Here is a 20866-nt window from a genome sequence, read left to right as displayed (position 1 = left end):
AATAGAAAGACTGTGGAAGCAACCTAGGTGCCCTTCAATAGATGAATGGATAAAAAAAAATGTGGCATTTATACACAATGGAGTATTACTCTGCATTAAAAAATGACAAAATCATAGAATTTGGAGGGAAATGGATGGCATTAGAGCAGATTATGCTAATTGAAGCTAGCCAAGCCCTAAAAAACAAATGCCAAATGTCTTCTTTGATATAAGGAGAGTAACTAAGAACAGACTAGGGAAGAAGAGCACGAGAAGAAGACCAACATTAAACAAGGATGAGAGGTGGGAGGGAAAGGGAGAGAGAAGGGAAATTGCATGGAAATGGAAGGAGACCCTCAGGGGTATACAAAATTACATACAAGAGGAAGTGAGGGGAAAGGGATAAATAATACAAGGAGGAGGAATGAATTATAGTAGAGAGGGTAGAGAGAGAAGAGGGGAGGGGAGGGGAGGGGAGGGGGGATAGTATAGGATAGGAAAGGCAGCAGAATACAACAGACATGAGTATGTCAATATGTAAATCAATGGAAGTGTAACTGATGTGATTCTGCAAGCTGTATACGGGGTAAAATGGGAGTTCATAACCCACTTGAATCAATATGTGAAATATGATATATCAAGAACTATGTAATGTTTTGAACAACCAACAATAAAAAATGCAAAAAAAAATAACACTCTCTCAAACAGGATCTAAGTTCTTCAATGTATCCTCAGCACCCCAAACCTCTGGCATAAAATAGAAGCTAATAAGTATTTGTTGAATTAACCAATATTGACAAAGGAAGAAGATGTAGTCACAGGATATCATTTCTAAGTCTATTTTAGAGGTCATACAATTAAGATTGATTTAAAAAATTAAAATCCTTTGTGAGCAAGGATAGAAATGAAGACTCATCCATGATTTGAATTCATGGGTGTCAATTGGTGACTCTTACCTCATTTCTGAACCATAGTGCTGCCTTTTCCAGGTGACATGTCTCCCCCAAATCTATGCTTTTGGCAATGTGTGGACCTAGAGAGAGTGGAAGAGTGGAAGGATTAGCCTGTGTCAATTACAATTATCAGAAAAACAACAGGCTGGAGATCTACTTGCGGCAGAGCAAAACCCCGGGTTCAATCTCTTGCACTAAAAAAATAAAATAAAATAAAATTATCAACCACAACAGAAATAATAATGACAAAAAACTAAAGACACAGATTTACACATACTCATCCCACCCAGCTCAGCTTTTCACACCAAACCAGCACACAGTGCCTCCAGTGCCCACCTCAACAGAAATAAGAAAAGCAACCCTTTGTCTATATCAGTGAACCCTCTTTAAAGATAAAATACTTGAACCACCTATTTTACCATCCTGATGGCCACACATATGTGTAAGTGCTCATGCCTGACTAAATGGAGACATCCATAAGAAGTCACATGCCTGCCTTAACCTGTCAACTCCCTGTGAACTGGACAGCGACCAGTGCATGCCAACCAGCAACTCAAATCCCATAACAGAGTTGTCTTTGATGAGGCAGTTTTCAGAAACGTGAACACAACGTTGTTTCAATTTATCTGGTAGTTATACACCTGGAATATTAAAAGGGTACCAGTACAATTTGCATTAAACCTGATTTCAATGTTACATAATGTAACAAGCAGATGGAAACGTCACATGATATCCCATAAATATGTATGACTTTAATGTTTTATACAGTGAATAAAAATAAATTTAAATTAATAAAATAATAATTTGTTAGATAGAAAATGGAGTTCAGGTCTGGCATGAGATTATTATCATTAGGTTTTTCATCTACATGAATGACCAACCAAACATTCAAAAATAATGCAGGCTAGGAGACAACTCCTCATCATGAAGGAAAACCCCACACGTTGCAGGATGGCTAGCAATCTGGGGTTTGACCTAGTAAGTGCCAGGCACGGCCCCAACACTGTGCTTACCAAAAGTACCCCATTTAGGTTTCTAAACACTCTGGAGATAGAATTGTTCCCATGAGGCATCACTGCACATTTATCCTTACAGTGGGATGCCCTGTCCACTCTACTGTGAATGCAGATCGATGGAAGAAGAACGAAGAACATCTTCATTGATGTTGAATATATTAAACTCCACCTGAATTCACATTTAATATATTTATGTTTAATTGACACATGGTAATTGTACATACCTTTGGGGTCCAGTGTGACATTTCCATCTGTGTGTATAATGTGTAGTGATTAGACAAGAGTAGATGGTATACCTCTCACCTCAAGAAAACATTTCTCTGTTTTGGGAGGATTCAAAATCACCTCTATTAGCAATTTTAAAGCATTCAATTAATTGCTGTCAACCACAGTTCACGGCCCGGTGCTGTGGAACATGAGACGCTACTCTTCCATTCCAACTATGCCTGCACCTGAGATTCTCTCCAGCCCTCTCTATTCCACCAAATTGGTTTTATCTCAAATGCCATTGATTGCCAGAAGCTCACTGAAGGGCCCTGTTGGGAAGGTTCTCTCTCTGCCTTTGTCTTAGGAAGGACAATCGCTCTCTCTATCCCCAATGGCTCACCTCGATCGGTGAGCAGGAGAGGAGGAAAGGATGTCCTGCATGCTGGGTGTTTGCAGAGTCAGCAATCTTGTTCTGCACGTCTTTCACCTATGTCTGAAGCCTAAAATCAAAATCGCTTTCAGCCAGGAAAAAAAAAATGCAATTGACTCATATCAAGTTTCATTTCCCCACCGTTTGCGAAATATTTTAGAATGTAGAACAAAGGGGGAAATACTGGATTCAAATATTCAAAATCATGTGCATTTCACTGAACAAGAGAAACTCACTGACAGAGAAATAAAGCAAAAATCAACCATCTAGCAGATACATAAAGGCTGGTTTCTGTCAGGAGCAGTATGGAAGAATTTACATATATAAAGCTCAAAATTTTAAGAATTGGGTAAATTCTTGCCTTTAACTTTAACTTTGGCAATGTTTCTTTTCCATGGCCTGCCCCCTGGTGGAGACATTAGTAAACTGCAAACTTACCTAAAATTAAAATCAATGCTATTAGAATCCAATACTAGCTCTAAGACCTTCTGAAGAAAGGTGGGGAAATGATGTGGCTACTGCTGGTGGTGGTGATGATGATGTTGGTGGTGGTAATAATGGTGATGATGAAGGTGATAGTGATGGTGGTAGTAACAGGTAATGGTGGTGGTGATGATAGTGATGATAATGGTAGTGATAGTGATGATGGTTGTAGTTATGATGGTGGTGATGGTGATGATGGTGGTGGTGGTGGTGATGATGGTGATGGTGGTGGTGGTGGTGATGATGGTGATGGTAGTGGTGGTGGTGATGATGGTGATGGTGGTGGTAGTGATGATGATAGTGATGATAATGATAGTGGTGGTGGTAGTGGTGATGATGATGGTGATGATGGTGGTGGTAGTGGTGATGGTAGTGATGATAATGAGCTGACACAGATTTATGGGGTAGGTATTTTTTGATGGCTATTTTTACACACAAGAACCTGAGCACAGAGAAATTTAGCACTTGCCTGTGGTAACAAGCTAGTAAGCTGAAGGAAACAAAGAGGTTCCCACCATCCTGCTCTAAAATATGAATTAAATGAATTCTCCTAATAATTTGTTCCTAAATAGAGTTCATTAATGTTCTTTCTCAAAGGAAAAGTACAACTGAGGGGATTTAAGATTATCCAACATTCATACATGTGTATAAATTACCTTCATCAGACATTATTCCCTAGATTTACTAGTTCTCACTAGCGATGGGCAGGGAGAGGGAAGCAAGGCTGGGGAGGGAGTTTCTGTGTTTGGAGGCTGGTCTCTGACATAAGGTAGATGCGTTTGAGTCAGGAGGAGGATGTCTGAAGGCAGGAGGTTCCCAAGCTGTCTTATTTGCCCTGTTAATTTTCCAGAAGACTTCAAAAGGCATGTAAGGACTTGGGTGATTTTTCCACAGGGACAGTGGATTCTCTCCTTAAAAGGCTGAGATGGATCTTCCCAAAGACCATGCATTGGTTAAACAGAACTCAAGAGTTCTGTTTGAGCCCCATTAATTTGAAGTCACGATCATGACAGTTCAACTACCCAGTAATTGCAATTTCCTCCCAAATAAACAAGACAGGCATTTAGGAAGAAGCTTGGAAAGTTTTATTTATTCATGGATTATATTTAACATAAGAGAGGGGGTGAGTGGAGAGGATGCGGGGAAAGGAGTGGGGATTGGTTTTATCTATCATGATTTCCTCTGCGTTTGTCAGAGGAGATGCTAAGCAAATGTTTGGAGATAAATAACTATGGAAATGAACATATGAAATGTGTCAGGGGCATCCCTACAGCAAGAATTCTAATTCAACATTGGTAATTCATGATCAGTTTCTTGGTTTCCATGGATAATTCATCCAAGTCATATCTAGTGTGGATTTTCCCCCAGATTCTAAAATCTCCAAGTGGAGTCATCAATGTTGAGTGGAAGGGCAACATTAAGGTTGATATCCTTAATTATGATATCCCTATTACAATTTGTGCTTTTTGCTTATGTTTAAAAACCTTTTCTTTATTCTTTTCCTATATCGTTTAATGCCAAAGAGGTAATGGTGCGCCACCTTGGTGATCCTACTAATGGAGCTGTATCACAAGATGGGATTTGAACGTCAGTGGTTTATTGCATGGTGTGGTTGGTGACGATTATTTCATAGATAGTTCAGGTAGGGTGAGTTTAGATTGGGAGATCAGCGAGGGCCTTTCTGAGGTGACATCTAGGCTGAGAATTGGCTGCATCAAGGAAGCCAGCCATGGAAAGATGAGGAACCGACATGTGTAGTGTCCACAATGTGGACAGAAAGGGTGGGAGTACAGGAGGGAGAGTGGTAGGGGGGAGTCAGTCCATGGAGGTCAGAAGGGACCTGACAAGGTGGCTCCTTCAAAGCCAGGGCAAGGATCTGGATTTTTATTTTGTGTAATGGACACACCCCAGAGGGCACAGAACAAGGGAGTGTCACCATTTGATTCCTTTTATAAGAGCACTCTGGCTATCTGAGAAATGGGTTGAAGGAGGAAGACAGGACCACGAGGGGTCTCCTGGCAGGGGTCAGCCTGGCAATCACGGCGGCTTCTGTCAGGTTAGAAGCTGAGAAGACAGAGCAAGGAGGACAGGGTCAGGATGAGCCTTGGAAGGGGAGTGGGCAGGTCTTGCTTTCAATTAGCAAAATGGGGAAAAGAACAGAATCCTGGATTTGATCTGGGGCCTGGGTTGTTGAGTGGACACTGGATCAAGAGTTCTGTGTGAGCCCCATTAATTTTGAGGTGCCTATTGAACCTTAGGGAGGGGCTTCACGCCTAGCATTGGAGATGCAGGTCTGAAATTCTAGAGAGAGGACAGGCTGGAGGAACAGTGCTCCCTGCAAGTTGGTAGCAAACAACAAGCACTTGCACGGCACTTCACAGCTGGTGACTCTTCACAGCTGGTGGCACTTCACAGCTGGTGGCACCTCTGTGAGCCTCCGTGCATTCATCTTACAGCAATCTCAAGGGGCAGTTAGTTACTGCTCCTGCGGGTTTACTGATTAATGATAATATTTTCCATTTGTATCTCCCTTTAGAGTTGCTACGACACTTTCCCAGACTCTCTGTCTCATTTTGCTCCTTTTAACAGCACCAGGAAATTGTGTCCATTAGCACAGCAACTAGACCTGTCAAAATTCATACCTATCAAGGCACAGGGATGGTGACATGTGGTTTGCACACCTGTGGTAATGCTCTAATGCAGGCAAAGTCGGGTGCTACGTACATAAGAGCCCTCTGCTGTTCAGAGTGGTTTGTCCATTCATTAACTCAGATTTTTCCACTGAACAAAATAAAAGTATTGAATCAGTATTTAGCTGGTATGCTTTCCTGATGTCTGGGTAGAGTGGCACTTAAACCGGGCCTGAAAGGATCTAGATACCCAAAAGGAAGGATTTAGGTTGTTTTAGTCAGCCTTTTTGCTACTGTGACCACAAAACCTGACAAGAACAATTTTAGAGAAGGAAAAGTTTATTTGGGGGCTCACGGTTTCAGAGGTCTCAATCTATAGATGGCCAGCTCCATCACTGGGTGCCAGAGGTGAGGTAAATACCATGATGGAAGGGGGTGGTGGAGGAAAGCAGCTCAGGACGCGACACCAGGAAGGAGAGAGACAGAGACTCCTCTCACCACAGACAAAATATATGTTCCAAAGGCATGAGCCCCATGACCCACTTCCTCCAGCCACACCCCACCTGCCTACAGTCACCACCCAGTCCATCTCTGTCTGTGGATTAATGCACTGATTAGGTCTGGGCTCTCGTAACCCAATCACTTCACCTCTAAACTTCCTTGCATTGTCTCACACATGAGCTTTTGGGGTGGGGGGACATCTCATATCTAAACCATAACATAGGGAGAACCTCGGTGACGCAGAGATTGCAGAAAGCAGTGACAAAAAGTGTGCCAGGTAGAAGGGACACATTAAAACCAAGAGCCTCACAGACTCCAGGGTTGGAACTAGAGCTGGAGGGGGCCTGGCAAGGTTGGCTGAAGGCCCGAGCACCAGCCAAACCTGGCCTTCGGTGGGAGGACCCCAGAGGACTCATCAACTGGACAGTAGCAGAGATTTTGAGCCCTGAGCCTTGAGGATGATCCGGGAGGCAGGCAGAGCCCCGCTGGGGGGAGGGAGGGGCAGGAGGAAGGAAAGTCATCTGGGGTCCTCTCGCAACCACCCACAGAAACCAGCAGGTTCTCAGCTGGTGCTGATGTCGTGGAAAAGAAAACAGGACAGTGTTGAGAAGAAGGAAGGAAGAGGGAGACGGCTGGGAGAATAGAGGAACTGCACACAGAAGCCTCGAAAAAAATCCATTTCCCAACAACACTAATGCCTCTTTCCGCACTCCTAGGCCTGGCTGGCTTACCACCTAGGCTCAGGAGCATTATGAGCCCATTAGGGGACTTTTAAAACTGTCTGAGAGCATCTGTGGTTGGTAATCGGCTTAGGGTGGTTCCTGGCATCTATGAGGTAGGAACCAGGGATGGCAAACACCCTGAAGTATTTAAGGAAGCCCCATTCCATGCAGAATTGAGTGCAAACACCGTACAGGCTTGTACTTTCTCTACAGTGACAAAGACCCACCATTGAGGGGCACTGCCATGATCCGCCCCTATATCCCAGCTTGATGAATGGGCTTCTGCAATGTTCTCTGAGCCTGTCCTTGTCTCAATCTTGGGTCTTGCATCAGTATTCTTCAAAGTCTTGGTTCTGTCTTAGTTTTACTGCACTTGTGTTAGTTCATTGTCTGTTACTATAACAAAATACCTGAGACAATCAACCTATAAAGAGAGAAGGTTTATTTTAGCTCACAGTTTCAGAGGTTTTAATCCATGATAAGTTGGCCCCATTGCTTTTTGGGCCCGTGGCAAGGATCATCATGGCAGGAAAACATGGTGGAGCAAATCTCCTTACCTCACGATTGAGGTATAAAACAAAGAAGAAGAGACTGGGGTCCTGCAACTCCTCAGAGGGCACACTCCCATGACCTAAAATCTCTCAATAGGAACCACCTCCTAAAGTATCTGCCACCTCTCAAAGCCACCTCCCCTGGGAAACAAACTCAAAGCCGCCACCCCAGGGAACAAACCATTAACACATAGGTCTTTGGAGGATATTTAAGATTCAAATTACAACACCCGCCTTTCCTAAGGATCACAGTCCTGTTCCACAGGCTTCCCTGAGACTGCTGCTGGACTACCCATCCTTTGGGCACATAGACATCTGCCCCTGGTTTCCAGTAGCCATTCTTTGCATGCCCACTGGATGTGCCCACCCTTAGACCCTTCCTTAGCATTTGCCAGGGACCTGCCTCATCCTGGCCATTGGTCTGGTTCTAGGTCCCAGACACTTCCAGTCTGCCCCACTCTCTGACAGTTACTGAGAAGAACAAGATTCATGTTAAGGAGTACAAATATGTTCCACATACCAGCCAACATGTCCTCTGGAATGACAATCCACTACCCATCGGAACACTTCAAGAGGGGGTGACTACAGCTTCCCCCAAATCCCCCTTCCTTTCACACTTCCCTGCAGCTTTTCTCGACTTAGGACTTTCAGGGAAACATGGTGAGTTTGGGGGACACAGCTGACTCTGCATACAGAGGCAGATTGTGTTTCCTGGTCACACAATCACTTCCCTACCTCATTCCTCAAACTCTTCCTAAAAATTAGCAGAATGTGGCAGACAGACTCAGCTCCCAAGGACGCTAATGCCCTTACCCTCAGAACCTTGGATATGTTCCCTTACCTGGCAAAGAGACTTCGCAGAAGGGGTTAACAATCAAGGATGTTGGGGTAGGGAGGTGATCCTGGACTATCCAGATGAGCCCAATTGAACCCAATGTGTCCTTAAGAGACATGGCAGTCAGGATGTTGAAGGTGGAGAAAGGAGCAGGAGCTGAGGTCTCCAGAGGCCGGAGAGAGGGAAGAATCTGTTCTGCATCTTCCTCACAGACGGAGTTCAGCTCCGCGAGGCCCACATCAGACTTCCGACCTCCAAGGCTGTCAGATAATGAGTGGGGGCTGGTTTAAACCATGGCATTTGTGATAATTTGTTATAGCAGCAATAGAGCATTAACGCAGGAGGAAGAATAGAGAGATGAATTACATTTGGGATTATATTAATGGCTTATAGTTATATGGCATTAATTTGGTATAAATGGGGAAATCTTAGAGGGTATAAAGGAATGAGATTGAACAAGGAAGATGCTCCCTTCACTTTAACAACCCAAGAGAGGGATCAAAATCGTTTTCCACACACATGTGCACAATGTCATCTTCTCCTGAGCTCCTTAGACAAGAGCACAGTGCGTTCTCAGAGGCAGACAAGGCAGTAGACAGGCAAGTTCTCTCAATCCACAGAGGCTGAAGTTAAATTCACCTGCTGGGGTGGTGATGCATTTTGGTCATAGTCAACACAGCCTGTTGGAGGGTTTGGGGGTGGGGAGGTTGAACCCCAAGTCACTAAAGGTCTTTCTCCCCTGCTCCAGGCAGAAGTTCTAAACCTCTGCCCTTCCCATGGGTGAGAAACAGCACCTGTTGGATGTGCCCAGAGACCCTCGAACACAAGGCTTTGAAGGCCCAAGTTCCTGTGCCAATCCTTTTGGAGTCTCAGAGCTCTCAAATTACCCGCTCCTTTCTCCCTGTTTTAGGAACTTACCAAGGACCATAGTTCACACCTGGGGATGAAAGGAGGCATAAGGAGCCCAGGATTTAGTCCCTGCCCACAAGGAATTTAACATCTCATTGAGGAATAAAGATCAGCTCACAAAACTTTCCTTCCCACTTCCCAGAGAAATCCTTAAACCAAACTGGGCATATATAAATCAGAGCCAGGTTGCTTGACACAACTAGAAAGGCTGTAGGATTGGGGAAGAGGATGGTGATGCTCTGAGAGTGTTACTCTTCAGAGTTGGCCCACTTATTTGACCCTTGTTTAAGTAGAAGTTCGTGGTCGCAATACTCTGTAGTCCATACCTGGAAAGACCGTTCCCATCCGAGAAGCACACACGGGAAGGCCTGGCGGGAAGGTCATGAAGTGGTGAGAGGAAAGGCACCAGCAGACAGAGGGAAAGCCAGAGCACCACCCGTCCAGCATTCACACTCTCCCATCAGACCAGACAGGTGCAGACGCCGACTCTGCCCCTAGCAGCCGCGCAAATTTGACCTGTTCAGTTCACCTCTCTGGGCCTCAGTGTCCGCACACTTAAAATACGAATGATGGTAGTTAGTTCCTGTCTTGCAGAGTTGTTATGAGAATTAAATATGGTGGGATAACGTAAGGACAGTCCCTGACACAATGCAAGGTTAGCGTGGCTGATGTTAGGAGTCTGGAGGGGACAGAATGCGAAGGGCCTTTAAGTTAGGCAGGAAAGTGTGGTGCCCTGGGAAAGGGTCGAGTCTCACAGAAGTGGTTTAATTTGTGTATTTTTCCATTATTAATTAATTCATACAAAATCAAGAACAAATGTATATACATATGTCTGCATATATAGATATTCCTACACACTACATATATAGGCACTTTGTGTGTGTGTGTGTGTGTGTGTGTGTGTGTGCGCGCGCGGGCGCGCGCTGTTAGATGCAAAAGTTAAAGAATAATAACAGAACTAATCCTAAGTTCAAGAAATCAAACATCACCCAAGCAGCAGAAGCCCTTGCAGATCCCTCCCTGGCCTCTGGCCCTCCCTCCCTGTCCAAGGGGACCACTCCTTCTGTTTGGGCATTTAGCCCTCCCTCCTTTATTTCAGTAGTTTCACTCCATTCGTAGGCTCCCTGGAGGTACTCTTAGTTTGTGGATTTCTGAGCATTATATGAATGGAGTCCCACTGTGCTTGTTTCTCTGAGACTTTCTCTTTTTGTTGAACTTCAGGTGCTGAAGATACCTATAGTGAGGTGTTGACCCCGGTTCATTCATCTTCACTGCTCCTCAGCCCTGCATTCTGCACTGCTATCACATCCCACACTTCTTCATCCACTTGCTAACCAAAAAGGACTGGGGATGTGGCTCAGTGGTCCAGTGCCCTGGTCCAATCCCTGGTGCCAAAAACTAAAAAAAAAAAAAAAAAAAAAAACCCTGAGTTCAAGAAAGAAAGAAAGAAAGAAAGAAAGAAAGAAAGAAAGAAAGAAAGAAAGAAAGAAAGAAAGAAAGAAAGAAAGAAAGAAAGAAAAGAGCCAGGTGCAGTATCAGTGGCTCATGCCTGTAATCCCAGCAGCTCAGGAGGCTGAGGCAGGAGAATCGCAAGTTCAAAGCCAGCCTCAGCAACTCAGCGAGGCCCTAAGCAACTTAGTGAGACCCTGTCTCTAAACGAAATATTCTTAAATAAAGGAAGGCTGGGGATGTCTCAGTGGTTAAGCACCCTTGGGTTCAATTCCAGGTAACAAAAAAAAAAAGAAAAAAGAAAGAAAGAAAGAAAGAAAGAAAGAAAGAAAGGAAGGAAGGAAGGAAGGAAGGAAGGAAGGAAGGAAGGAAAGGAAAGGAAAGGAAAGGAAAGGAAAGGAAAGGAAAGGAAAGGAAAGGAAAGGAAAGGAAAGGAAAGGAAAGGAAAGGAAAGGAAAGGAAAGGAAAAGAAAGAAAAGAGTTCGTTGGGGACATAGCTCAGTTGGTAGAGTGCTTGCCTCATATGCACAAGGCCCTGGGTTCAATCCTCAGCACCACAAAAAAAAAAAAAAGGAATGAAAAGAAAAGAAAAGAAGCCTCCAAGGGAGTTATGTGTGTGGCCTGGTACCTGCACAGGGGCTTCCAGGTGGCAGTGCGCTCCAGCTGTCCTAGATGCTCACAAGCTGTTTCTGAAATGATTGGGTTAACTTGTTGCCCCCACCCCCACCGTCTCTATGAACATCCCCTTTCTTCATATCTTTCACCTTGAATCTGCTTGGCCATAGCCGAGGGGAGAAGTCCCTTGCCAGGTTAACATGGAAACCAGAGCAGAGGCCACCACCAGGGACCTTCCTAGAGAGGCCCCTAGATCTAGCAGGGAGCATGCTTCTGGGGGGAAAGAACCCTTATGGTCATGAGTTGGTTTTCACCAACCCCGCTCACAGTGCTTAGAAGGCACCTAAGAGTCAATGACTTGGGAATTGCAACATGTTCCCTTGATTCGGTGGAAAGGAGCTAGCTCTGGGAAAGGTACCATGCACTTTCAAACCCAATTCCCCTTGTCTGTAAATTGGGCGTCATTATCTGCCCTGGTAGAATTGTTGTGTGGCACAGCAGGTAATGAACGGAAACGGGCCCTTGGCACCTATAAAACTAGACATAAATGTTGAGCTGCTTATGAGCAAGAACAGGTGACAAACCTGTTCTTCACATCAGGCTGGAGGCAGGACTCAACACAACCAGCCGGTATGGTGCTTCCTGCTGACAGCTTGAAACTAAGTTTGAAACGGTTTGTTTTGTATCAGCAGGACTTTCCCCAAACCGTTGGCTTCCTTTATCTCCTACACAAGTCAACAAGACGGCCCCCGGGGAGAAGGGCAGAAAGGGCAGACAGGTTTCCTGAGAGGCCACATCTCCCCCTGCAGACCTGGCCAGCCCCCCGCACCAAGGACATGGCCTCATCCTCATCGGCCCTCAGGTCTTTTTGACCAAGGGCTGAGGATATCAGATCTTCTTCCTCATGGAGTACCAACCGCTCTGAGAAACGTGGACCCACAGCAGGAACTGATTTCAGGAATTGCTATAATGCCCCCCTTTAGTGAGGAAAAGAAATGCGTTCGTGAACAGCCCTTGTAAATCCGTGGGAATCCAAGTGCAGAGGTGGAGGTTCTGACAAGGTCTATCTTGGATGCCTTTAGAGGAAGTCTTTGATTTGTAGACAACAGCAGAGCACACATGAGAACCCAGAGCTGTCACTCCAGGAAGCTCTGTCCCCAGCCAGCTCAAGCCACTATAACAAAGTCCCAAAGGCTGGCCATGAAACAATAGAAACTTGTTCCTCACAGTTCCAGAGGCCGGAAGTCCAAGATCAGGGTGCCAGTACGTTCTAGTTCTAGTGATGACTCTTCCAAGTCACAGCCAACCACTCACAATAGGCCCTCGTGGTGGAAAGAGAAAGAAGGATGAGAGAGCTCTGTGGGGTCCCTTTTATAAGGGTGCAAATCTCATCCATGGGGTTTCCACTTTTAGGACCTGTAACCTCCAAAAGGCCACTACTTCCTAATACCATCACGTTGGGGATTAGAATTTGGCAGAGTGGGATGGAGCGGGTGGGTGAGGGAACATATTCAGTCCATAACACCCTCCCACCCACAGGCACAAGGAGAGCTGCGGCAGCAGGTGCTCTGCAGCAGTGTTCCCATGCCCCCAAACACCAGGAATGACCAAAACATCCGTCAGTCCTAGTCTGTAACCAGGGAACGTTTCCACGGAGCAGCCATCACCAGCACAGGTGATGGTACAGCTGGGACCTCCCGGCTGAAGAGGCAGCAATGGGCAGGGTTCTCAGGGAAAGGGAAAATGGCAGCTTCACATTTGAGGGCCACCATGGCTGTGGCTGTCACCTTAGCTCAGAGGGAATGTTCAGCTTAACCCGGGTCAGGGACAAGTCTCCCCTCCAGCCACCGTGCCACACACGAGGAGTCAAGTGTCACACAGCTGTCCAGTGTGGTTGGGTGTCCATGCCTGGCTGGCGAACTCTGCTCTCCTTCGCCGCCCCTCTCAGCCCCTAGACCTTCTGCCCCCCCACCTCCTGCTGGGCACCCTCTCCCCAGCACCCAGGTGTGCCTCTCCTGTGGATCAGAGACTGTCTCTTGGGAAAGCATCCATTCCTATCCATGGACTCTGAGATTCTGACCCATCCCTGTGTGACCTGGGGGAGCCTCAGCAGAGGGAAAGCAAGGTACACGGGAAGCCAACTGCCTCTCTGCTCTGAGAGGTAAGCTGGGTCCCCAGGGTGGAGCTATTGGAAGGTGGTGGGAGCTTTCAGAGGTAGGGACTAATGAGAAGGCCTCAGATGATGGGAACAGGCCCTCAAAGGTGGTTGTGGGACCCTGGCCCCTTCCTCTTTCTCTAGCTTCCTAGCAATGAGGAGACTGATTTTGCTCTGCCCTATGCTCTCACCATGATGTGCTATTTCATCACAAGCCCAGAGCAACAGAATCAAAATAAACCTCTTCTCTTTATAAGTTAATTATCACATGCATTTTGTTGTAGTCATCGAGAACGATGACTAACACATGGAAAGATGACTTATGCACAAGAGATACATTCTAAGATCCCCAGCAGGTGCCTGAGACTGTAGCTATTACCAAATCCTATACATACTGTATCTTTTCTTGTGTATACACATCTATGATAAAGTTTAGTTATAAATTAGATACAGTAAAAGATTAATAGCAATAACTAAAAATAAAATAGAACAATTGTAACATATATTGTAATCAAATTGCCAGCTTTACTACTCTTGCACTTTGGGACCATTATTAAGCAAAATAAGGATTACTTGAAAATAATAAGCACTGTGATACCCGGACAGTTGCTATAATAACAGATAGCTACCGACTAACAGGTGACTAGCACATACAGTGTGGATATGCTGGTGTACATTTGCAGTGAGTGGGAGAGAGAAGAGAGGGATAGGGCTGCTGTTGGTGATGACATGCTTCCTGGTGTCCAGGAAAGAATGAACCAAGGCTGGGGGTGCAGGTCAATGGTAGAGCATTTGCTCAGCATGCATGATCCCCATCACCACAAGAAAGAGGGGGTGGGGCATGGAGGGAGGGATAGGATGAATCACTGAGTTACTTTGAAATAATTATTGATCATCTATGGGCTGGGGATGTGGCTCAAGCAGTAGCGCACTCGCCTGGCATGCGTGCGGCCCGGGTTCAATCTTCAGCACCACATACCAACAAAGATGTTGTGTACGCCAAGAACTAAAAAAAATAAATAAATATTAAAAATTCTCTCTCTCTCTCTCCTCTCTCACTCTTTAAAAAAAAATTATTGATCATCTAGATGGTCTGATTTTTTGAAGTCCACACATATTGTAGCTAATGGATGAGGATCATACCTTTCTAAGTTTTTCAGAAATAAATGAAAACCTGGGGTTCTACTTGAGACTTCATGAGTCTGATGTGTCCTTTCTACTGGTACATGGTGTCTCCCTATCCCTGGGACAGACCTCCACCAGTCCTAACACTGCTGGACTGGGGAAGAGCCCAGCAGCTACTGCTTGGCCTCTGTTGTCCAGAACCAGGCCAGCAAGGCCCCGGCACAACCTGCTGGCACTGGGCGCTCTCCAGCAGGGATTGATCTGGTCTCCTCCACAGAGTCTTTGCTGGAGAAAACTCTTCCCTTGGGTCCTGCACCTCTGCCCCTCACCTCCCTTTCCTTCTCAATGCATCTATCCAACCAAAAATTCTCTGTGAAATTGTGGGTAAGAGAAAAAAAAAAAAGCTGAGGGGAAAAGTAGAACTTTGAGATGTGGGGGGACAAGAGTCCAAGGAGAATCCCAGGAGCCAGGAGCAGTTCCCAGAGTTTACAGTCCCAACACGTCTGACATCACTTTGGCTCCCATCTCTTCGTTCCTTCACCCCCCCACTCATTCATCCCATACTATGTCAGTCAAGATGCACACGGCACACCGTGCAGAACGGAGCTCACACACCCGTGGAGGAGACAGACTTCAAACAGTTCCATTCACAACAGAAGGTCCAGAGGCTGGAAGCACTACAGGGAAAATAATTCCGACAAGGGAGGAAGAAAGCCTGGAGTGTGGCTGGCCCCCATCATAGAAGACCTCTGAGAGGGCAAAATGGCAGCAGAGGCTTGAACAAAGGGAAAGGTGTTTCCAAGGCAGAACCCAGCACCTGCTATGAACTCCAAGAGGCTGGAGATGTTACTTAGGAGACAGGAGCCCCTGGGATTGATCCAAGGCATGGCAGAAAAAAAAAAAAAAATCTAAGCACATCAGTGTTTCTGGTCCATGAGTGCAAAGAAAGAGTTAAAGAAAATAAGAAGAAATAGCAAAGCTTGGACCATGGAACCCTTGTGGAGCAAGAACTCCAGATTCTTTTGTTTTTAAATGAGAGGGCAACCCATTGAAGAGTTTTGAGCAGAAGAACGGCAAGGCCTGACTTTTCTTTTAAACCTGGTATCAGCCGGGCATGGTGGCCCACACCTGTAATCCCAGCAACTCGGGAAGCTGAGGCAGGAGGACCGTGAGTTCAAAGCCAGCCTCAGCAATGGTGAGGTGCTAAGCAACTCAGTGAGACCTTATCTCTAAATAAAATACAAAAAAAAAAAGGACTGCGGATGTGGCTCAGTGGTTGATTGCCCCTGAATTCAGTCCCTAGTACCCCCTCTCCTCCCCCAAAAAATCCCTAATGTGAGCCCATCCACACCCAGTCAGCTGACTGCTCTTTTCAGTACCTGAGTCACAGACCTCTGGAGCAGGCCCTTCTCCCAGTCCTCTTCCTGGAGCCGAATCTTTCCATCTCGCCCAGCCGTTGGCCCCATTTTTCTAGGGTGTCCACTCACACCTCCTGCCCGCAGAGCCGCCAGCTCCATGATGCACTTCCTCATTTCTTCAGCCTCCCATATGTCAACTGCAGGCCCCGGAGACAGCCAGCCAACAGCTCAAAACGCATGTTTGCATCTCACCTGCACCCGTAGAAGGAAAAGGAGGGGACGGCTATCATAAACCAACAATTGTAGGTTAAGAAGTGTTAAAGCAAAGAGAAGGAAAGAATCATCCAGACCTCACTAAATATAGATTCCACCTCGGGCCGCGATGCTGAGGTGTGGACGCTGACAGCAGGTGTTCAGTTTTGCTTAACGCAATGACCCAAGACTCTTTGTGAGCTTCTTTAGTTTGCTTTGTACTTTGGTGCTGGGAATCAAACCTAGGCCCTTGCTCTTTGCCGTCATTTTCAAGTCTCACAATGAGAGGGTCCTTATGAAAAGAGCCCTCTACATTGCTTTGAAGAAATGAGGACCTGGGAAGCAGGCAGGGGAAGTAGCTCACCAAGTTCTCATGGCTGCTAAGTGCCACGGCCAGGGCTCCATCCCCAAGACTCCCATCAAGGCCTTTTCCAGCATCCCCACGTTCCCTCTCAGCAAAGGCATATAAAAAGCTTGGCAATAATAAAATAAGTTTGTACAATACTTCTACCTAATGCAAATTAAAATGCTGATTTGAGGAACAGAAACTGGGTGCATGTTGGCCCACCCACAAATAACACCAAAGAGAAAGTTGAATACTTAAAATAGACAACATCGCATGAGATCGCTCTCGTGAGACATGCAAGCATCCTTTCTCCTCTGAAAATTTTGAGAGGTTGCCTGTCAAAAAATCTTAGAGTCAGCCTTGGAATTTTAAAGTCTAAGGTGAGTTTCCCCGGTACTCCATTAAAATAAGCAATATTTGCAGTGGGTGATTGTTTGCAAAACATTATGATCACCCAGCCCCATGTGAGGGACTGAGAATCAGTATCATCTTTATCCCCATTCCCCAGGCAAGGACACTGAGGCTCAGGGAGATTAAATGACTTCTTAAAATCACACGATTGAGCCTTGAACCCCAGAACGCTGGTTCTTTTTATACAGGATAGTAGGAACTGAAGCTGGGGTGATGATGATGATGCAGACTTGAGTTCTGACCTTGCCACATACGTATTCCCCGTCCTTGGGCAACTTACTGCACAGAGCCTCCGTTGATTCATCTATAAAATAGCAAGAATAAAATCTGCGTGGCAGCTGCCATGGGGATTCATGGAGAGGATATATGAAAAAGGCCTAGTTTGGTTCCTAACACAAAACAGGCACTCGGACAAGTGGTTTTTGTTATTACTAATATATGTGACTTCTTTTTATTATTCTCATTCACAGCTTGTCTAGATTTTTATTACCCAACACCCAGCTTAAAGACACAGAGAGTTCCTCTTTTCCTCTGGCCTCACTCCCTGAGGCATTGTTTTGGGTTCTTATTAAGAAATATCATGGCTTGATGCTGTGGATTGTCCCCCAAAGATGTGTGTGCTAAAAGCTGGGTCCCCAGTGTGCTGGTATTGAGAGGTGGTAGAACCTTTAAGAGTTGGGGCCTAGTAGAAGGTAGTTCACAGGACACTACTCCTGAAAGAGACTAATGCAGGTCTCATGGACTGGACTTTTTCTCATGAGAATGAGTGTTATAAGGGGGGCTGACACCTTCCCTGAATCCCTTTCCCATGTGTACCATTTGCCACTCATGTACACCTTCCTGCCATCATGATGTCATATACCATGAGGGCTTCACCAGAGCTAAGCTGATGCCAACACTGAGCTCTGGAACTTCCAGAACTATGAATCAAATAAATATCTTTTCTTTATAAAGCTCCCAGATCCTGGTTTAAGCAGAGATTCACTTACCAAAAGAATCAGTTGAAGCCGGGCGTGATGGCACACGCTTTTAATCCCAACGGCTCGGGAGGCTGAGGCAGGAGGATCACGAGTTCAAAGCCAGCCTCAGCAATGACAAGGCACTAAGCAACTCAGTGAGGCCCTGTCTCTAAACAAAATACAAAATAGGGCTGGGCATGTGGCTTAGTGGTTGAGTGCCCCAGGTTCCATCCCCAGTACCAAAAAAAAAAAAAAAAAGAAAGAAAGAAAAAGAATCAGTTCATAGGTTCACCAGAAAGTAAAGAAAGACAAGAGAGCCAGCACTTCATTTATTCATGCAATAAATAGTAATAAAGTGGCTGCTATAAGCCAAATTTTAGTGAGACCAATGGCTGACTCGGTAGGCAGGGCCCTTATAGTTATGGAGAAGACAAACATCAGGCAAGTCACTGGCAGCTCCACCAAGACTCAGACATCTCTGGTCCCCTAGATCATCGGGGGCTCAAAATAAGCAAATTGAAGCTGCCCTCTGCTTCCTCTATCTCTCTGCAAAATCATCTCCAACTGGGTGATCATCCAACCTAAGCAGAGAAAATAAGTCTTTAGTGATTCCTATCACCACTGCTCCCATTTCATTGCTGAGAATCATCACGGGGTCACACCAGGAGGACTGGAGAAATAACCCTTAACAGGGAGTCACTTTCCATCACTAGGTAGGGACAGCATGGATTTGTGGGGATCCTATGACGACTTCCGCTGTACCAGAAAGAAGGCCAACCAGTAGCCACAGTTATGGAAAATGGCACAGGAAGGCTGGAAACAGAGATGGGAAGGAGAGGGAAAGGCCCACCAGGTGATATTCACAATCTTTGTTTCCCACAAAATAAGTTAAAAATGGAAACCCCTGAACAGACACATCATAATTAAAATTATAATCCACCAAATAGGAGTCATAAAAGCTTATGCATCCAACCCCTTAGTCTCACAGCCTTAGTCTCACAGTCTATAAGGACAACCCTGATGGCTACGCTAGGAGATGCTGACCAGTCCTCACCTCGAGTGAGTTTAAACGCATTTCTCAGAAACTGGCTGATCGAATATGATAAAAATGAACGAGGCTCAGCAAGCCCTAATAGCATTAATGTTTATAATCTAAAAAATATGTATAGGAAAACAAGTTTTGCCCCACAGGAATTACAGATTGTTTCAAACTCCATGAGACATTCCCTAAATGTATTAAGCCACAGAAAAAAATCACAACAAATTCCCAAGAGTAAGACGCTGACAGTACATATTTATGAACTATAATGGAATAGAATTAGGAAAAAAAAAACATGAAAGGACGATAACCAACCAAAATCTACCCTCTTGGATGTTTTTAAGCATTCTACAAAATAAATCTTAGGTTTGAAAGGAAATTTTTAAAAAATTCTAAGCACCTTAGAACAGAATCACGATCAGAGCAATACCTACATATCAGAACCCATGGGATAGACGAAGACGGCGTTCAGAGAGAAAATATACAGGTTTATGTGCCGGGGGGTAGAAAATCAGAAAGGTTGAGAATAGATGAATCGACCAAGCTTTTAACTCAGGAAGTTAGAGGGGTGGGGGTGGGGGAGACAAAATAAATCTGAAGAAAACTGAAGAAAGGAATTAAGAGAGAGAGAGAGAGTAATTATTAATAAAAATGGGAAATGAAAAGACAACAGATTGAGGGATTAAATTGGTTCTTGGAAAGAACCAGTGGTACAGCAAACCTACGGCATGCCTGTCAAGAAGAAAGGAGAGGAAAAAAGACAAAGCTGTGAGTCAAAACTGTAAGAATGTTTATCTTTATGGCAACAGCTTAAAATTTCTCGATAAAGAAAACTGTTTTACTGGGAAAATATTAATTATATAAAGATTCATTTGAGGAAAAGTAGGAAATTTTAACAGAATCATAACTATAACAAAAATAAGAGATACTTAAAGATCTACCTCTAAAATGGGCAGCCAGTCCAGAGGGCATTTCTAGTAGATTCTACCAGGTTTTTAGAAAAGAAATAAAGAAATACACACACACACACACACACACACACACACACACACACACACAAACACAGTCTCAGAGCCTAGGAAAAGATGGGGAGTCTATCTAGCTCATTTTCTCCCTTTATAGGATCAGCACAATACTAATAATGTATATGTAACCATATTTATTGACCTACACTCATACATACAACATATATATATATATTATATATATATATATATGCCATATTGATATACCACATATACATACAAAGATGCAGAATTTTATATCTAGAAGTGTCGTGAAGAAATAACAGAAGAGATCATTCTAAGAATATAAAGATGTTTCAATATTAAGAACCTACTAAAGAGATTAGCATAGAAAAACTGTGTGATTTAATTAATGGATATTTTAGAGGCATTTGCTAAAATAATCCACTTATAATAGCAAATCAGGAAAAATTTTAAAATAATAAAAGATATTTGTAGCCTGAGTATTATTTTAGGGGTCAGATATTAGCAACTCCTTCCACAAAAGCCAGAAAAAAAGGAAATGAAGGGGCAAAGTGACATTGGGGGATATAGGGGGAATAATGTCTCATGGTCCATAAAACAGGAGGGTAACTATGATTGACATTAATTAACTAGTTATGGATTCAAAAATTGCTGGCACGGGCCAATTGTGGTGGCACATGCCTGTAATCGCAGTGACTCGGGCGGCTGAGGCAGGAGGATTTCGAGTTCAAAGCCAGCCTCAACAATGTCAAGGTACTAAGCAACTCAGAGAGACCCTGTCTCTAAATAAAATACAAAATATGGCTGGGAATGTGGCTCAGTGGTCAAGTGCCACTGAGTTCAATCTCTGGTACCCCCTGCTCCCCAAAAAATGCTATACAGCAGATTCTGAATTTTCCCAAAAAAAGAAATGATAAAAGTTTGAAGTGATGGATATGCCAAATACCTTGCT

The 20866-nt window shown here is 44.7% G+C and overlaps 1 long non-coding RNA gene across 2 annotated transcripts; it reads right to left on the bottom strand.

The window, feature by feature from the left end:
• Positions 1–426: 426 nt before the first annotated feature.
• On the bottom strand, positions 427–19972 carry LOC144376472 (uncharacterized). Of its 2 annotated transcripts, XR_013436993.1 has the most exons (5): positions 17917–19972; positions 15940–16170; positions 8314–8567; positions 7149–7345; positions 427–1012 (listed from the first exon to the last, which is right to left on the bottom strand). It is a non-coding gene; the product is annotated as an uncharacterized LOC144376472 (long non-coding RNA). The 2 variants fall into 2 exon arrangements; XR_013436994.1 differs by lacking the exon at positions 427–1012 and having other exon boundaries at positions 6020–7345; positions 17917–19969.
• Positions 19973–20866: the final 894 nt, after the last annotated feature.

This window comes from Ictidomys tridecemlineatus, chromosome 3 (genome assembly GCF_052094955.1).
Source record: "Ictidomys tridecemlineatus isolate mIctTri1 chromosome 3, mIctTri1.hap1, whole genome shotgun sequence".
In the NCBI taxonomy this organism is placed as follows: domain Eukaryota; kingdom Metazoa; phylum Chordata; class Mammalia; order Rodentia; family Sciuridae; genus Ictidomys; species Ictidomys tridecemlineatus.
Note: the sequence above shows the minus strand (reverse complement) of the source record. Positions and strands in the feature narration are given on the sequence as shown.